The sequence below is a fragment of the Micrasema longulum genome, unplaced genomic scaffold, assembly GCF_059751315.1.
Source record: "Micrasema longulum isolate JH-2025_06_02 unplaced genomic scaffold, ASM5975131v1 h1tg000178l, whole genome shotgun sequence".
Lineage (NCBI taxonomy): Eukaryota > Metazoa > Arthropoda > Insecta > Trichoptera > Brachycentridae > Micrasema > Micrasema longulum.
In genome coordinates this window covers 108,322-113,511 of record NW_028277383.1, presented here as the reverse complement: position 1 = coordinate 113,511, position 5,190 = coordinate 108,322, and positions in this window count along the sequence as shown.

Below are 5,190 nucleotides of genomic sequence, written 5' to 3'. Positions count from 1 at the left end.
AAGTCTCTCACATAAATATCATAATACAAGTAAATCAAAACACCATTAAGTAGAAAAAAATGGCGATCTCAAATTTTTAACAATTACATTAAAATTGCATAGAGCTACAGCAAAAATTAAAACTAGTATAAGTATAATATTTTGAAATAAATATACCTATTTAAGAAAAAATATGGGAGATGTTTTTTTAAGAAACGAATATGGAAGTTAAGACATATTTATAAGAATTATAAATTATCTGATTTTTATGTAGTTTAATGAGATAAAAGTTAATATAATTAGTACACTAAACAAGAAAAAAAAATCCTGATTGTGCTTTCCTTAAGCCCTTTGAATCTAAATAAAATCTTGTGGATTTAAAAAAAAAAAAATGTATTTTATCCGCATTAAAGGAATTTAAAAAACATGATTGCCATGTAAAAAAAAGTTTTTCATGTAAGAAATAATTTAACATTCATTATTAATGAACACTGGCTTCTAATCTGATAATAAATAGAGAATGCTCTTTTGAGCATGTTTTATAACATGTATTTTTATCTAACAATAAAACAGTAAAACACTTTCAAATATATTTGGAACAACTAGCCTACATACTCGTATAATTTAGAACGAAGACAGGAATTCGCTCCAAAACAAGCGAACCAGACTGACTAAAAAATGACTATTCTAGACACAAACATAAAAAAATATGGAAATACCTATGGGTGCCACCACTTTTCAATTTCGATAGATACCTACGTGAGTAAACAAATCCTAAATTTCGTCTATATTTGAATGAACACCATGCCCCAAAAGAGGTTTCTTATGAAAATAAAGCTCATAAAGATTTGTAAAATCCGAAGGTAACATTTATATTTTTACAGATTTATGTGGAAAAGTTGGAGAATGGGATATTGCGCTGTGTTTATGACTGGCGGCGCCTTTTTATCAATCCTTTCGTTTGTTTTCATGGTAATGGTGGGGTTCAGTGTCGATAATGCAGGTATCTATTTGTTGTTAACTTTGTATTACCCAGTAGTAAGTCCCGCACTTTTTAGCCATTTTAACGACATGCTGGTGATGCCACGAAAAATAATATCAAACAGTTTGCTAATTTCTGTCAAAAAAACATGACTACTTCAATGCACACGTTTCTATTTTCACCTGAATTGGTTCTCTGATACTTATTGCTTATTTTAAAACGAAAATAATATCTCGACATCAACAATCATGAGCTAGTCATAACGTGCGACTAGAAAGTGTTTTTGAGGATTTTGAAATTACTGCATAAAAAAATAACAGACAGTCATGATATACCTTTTTTAAATTGTGAAAAAAGTATAGTTGATTGGCGGCCTTCGTGATTAAAACGCTTGACTCACTCACGGAAGGTTCCGGGTTCGATTCCCGGTGAGAACACAAAAATTGAATATGGTTTTTCTCAAACCTGGGTGTTTTTTCCTGTAATTGTGCCTCCTGGCCTGTTGTGTGCAAAAAAAACGAACAAATTAGCTACTTAAATAAATAATAAATTAGGTACTGAAACAAGCCTTAGTTTCTTTTTGATCAGCGTTACAATTTAACATCAACCTATTTAATAGTTTTGTTTTTGTTATAAATATATCAAAACTGAGAGACGGAAGTTGAAGCATTTACAGGGCAGATATCATTAACCGGTTTAAGTGGCCACATTACATTTTGTGAGAAATTTATCATTCTGCTTATGTTTGAACATCCATATCGACGATGGAAAGGCAAAAGTTCCTTAGCGACATGTAGCAGCTTTATAGAAGAGCCGATTAAAGTTTTTTTGTTTTTTATTTAAGTAATAATATAATGTCATACATATCTATTATTTTGGCGTGATTCCTACATATAAACAGACATTTAAAATAAGAGTTTTTTTTTAAATTGAATGAAAAACTTGGCTCTTCTGTAAAGTTGGCTACATGTGGCTTAAAATCTTTTGCCTTACCACCGTCGATACAGCTCGCCCACCACATACCGCACACCGCATCTAAGGACATAAGTCTCCTTGGTGGTGCTCACATACACGGAAAAGTTACTCGTTGCCGAACGAGAAAAGCTGCCTGAAACAGCTTTCTGTAATCTGGTAGCCTAAGGATCTTTGTGCTGAATGAAGGTAATCCAGAAGTACATAATATGCACTTTATTGGATTGAGAAAAGAGGGAAGTGAATTCTTCACTGACCACCGTCGATACTAATATGTCACTTATTAAATTAGTTTTTTGTGTAAGTAATGGAGCAAAAATCTTTATTGAACTGTTTTATTTTATTTTATTGAAATAAACGGCACTTAGTGCCATTTACATATTAGTTATAAATGCAGTTAAATATACATACATAATACATACATATAAGAATAATTATAATACACAGCATATTAAACAAAATTATCGATTTACAAATTAAGAACGTCTAAAAAAGATAAACAATATAAAAAATAATTACCAGTTATATAATTATTGAAAAAATAATAATATTGTATTAGAAATATTTTGAACCAGAAAAAAAAAAGAAAACAATTTTGAATAACACTAGACGATAAAAAAAGATATGTATTATTATTTAAAACTAATACGAGAGTATCAGAGTACCAGAGTAAATAGTATATATTTATGTATAAAAATATATAATGATGTAAAAAAATGATGAAGAGAAATATTTTGTACTTATAAATAAAATCAAGAAAGTAAACGAAAAAAAAAAAAAAATCACCAACAAAGAAGTTTAAACAATTTTGAACAATAGTAAATGGTGAAAAAATGGTTATCTAAAACTGTTAGGTAACTACTAGCTTCTTCTTCTCCTACCCACGAAATACAGGAGAAAAGCCGTTCTATATGTACCAGTAGCGAACGGTGACTTTTTTTTATAGGTAAGCTTTATTTTTTTTCATAATTTGTACCTGCATGTACATACATACATATAAATATTCTCGCAAATGAGTGGAGGCGCATATAAAAAAAGATTTTTTTTCTATGGTTTTGTGTAAAAACAACTTCATCTCTCTAGCTAGAAGACGCAATACCTACTTATAAAATAATTATATAAAATAATTATAACCAATAACCCAACAAACAAACAATAATTAATAACTTTGCGAAATATGTAGGTATATTCTCCATTATTTTAATACAGCACATGTATGCAAAAGCTTTAAAAAATAAAATATGTTAAAAAATAAGGATAATAAAATAAGTATATTCATAATTCCTTTTTGTTTAGCACTGATTGAAAACACCGTATGTTTTTTTTGTAATTTACATTTTATACTGCAAATATTACTAATTAAAAATAAAGTGAACATTTTATTGTAAGACGTCACTTCCATTATGTACACAAAAATTATTTTTTTCTTATTACGTAATATATTTTTTTTTCTGAAAAACTTAAAAAAAAACAATAAGATTAGATTTAAATTCATTTATTTATGCCAAAATACATAATTTTAACTTTACATATTACATTATTTAACAATAAAATTCATTAGAAATATTCGCAATAATATTGCAACAAAAATGTCACGTGACCGTCGTGACCGCCGCGCTGCGCCGCGCCGAGCCGTCAGCTTCGTTTCCTTCTAAACTTAGAACTGAGAATGAATAATGCAAGAAATTGACGACACCGAGCGAGGCGCCACTAGCTAAAACGCGCGGACTAAAAAACTGGCGTCATATGTCAACAGAATACTATCAAACGAAAACGGTATTTAGGAAATAATGCTCGAAATGCTACTCTCCAAATAGAGAAGCTTTAAATAATATCTGTAATCTGCGAGTGAACTCAGCAAAGAAAATATACGTACTGGGTTTTTGAATGTTAAAATACAGTATACATTTTGTATTGAAAAATATGCTGCAATAATCGGAACCGGGCAATGCGCTGGGTGCGCTTTTAGAAGCTTTTTTCTTTTTTTTTGAGGAAGATATAAACAGTGACTTTAATTAGTAATAAATAAAGATGATTTTTTTTATTCTCCTATAATGAAAACTAATATAAAACAATATTATTGGTAGTGAAATATAATGGTAAGCTGCGAATAATCGATTATACGGACGGTTCGCCCCTGATATGTACTATCCTTCACGTGCAATGAGTCACCAACGTACTGTGTTGCAACGCAACGTGGTACTGTGTGTGTGTGTGTTTATTTATTTATGTTTTTTCTCTTACAAACTATAATTAATAATAAAAATTATGTTACCTCCCTGGGGTTACCCGTGCCGAGGACACATAACAATATACTTTTGAAAAAATATCTTTACATCTGAGAATAAACAAAGAAGACTAACTTAATAAACAGAGATAATTAACAAAATGTTCAGACAGTTTTAAACACAACGTATTTATGTTTATAATTAATTTATGTACATCTATATTATTTATATTACAAAACGCACAATGAAAGAACGAAAACCTAACATAAGCTATACACTTGTGGAGCAGTTGATTCAATATTGGTTTGGGCGAATGAGACAATCCATTTTACTTCAACCTAGCTGACCGCTGACCATTTTTAATAGCCTCTTTGAACATTTTCTCCTTACTAATTGTTTTAATAGATAGTGGAAGCAGGTTATAAATTTCAATTGAATAATACTCAAAATCTCTTTGTCCGACAGTGGTATTAGTTTGTATTTGTTTAAGTTGTCTTTGTGTTGAGGATCTAGTGATTATATTATTTATATGTGATGTTTTGTAGGGATTATGTCTTTCATTTGTGTAAGAGTAGTTTTTGAATCTGTAAGTGAGTATTGTTTTAGCATATAATTGTTTTGGTGTCATAAGTTGTGATTTGTGGAATATTTCTTCAGTAGATGTCTGTATCGGGACTCTGAGTATTATTTTTATTATTATTATTAATTATTAGTAATGCTAATAATATGACTGATAAATGATAATTTGGTATCGAAAATAACACCTAAATCACGTATTTCGGAAACGGATACAAGTTCAGAATTGTCAATTCAACCCACGAATTATTAAGTAATGCCTAAAAGTTTCATTAAATTTTTGTAATTTTTCTTGGACCAGTTGAAATAAACTTTTGAGTGAGTCCAAATATTTATAGACAAGTGAGTTTAAAATTGGCATTGGTCAAGTTTGTAAAATGTTCAGTTATATCTAAAACAAAGGACTTTGTAATTAGTTTGTACTTTAATTTTATAATTTTATATCTTTAAGGC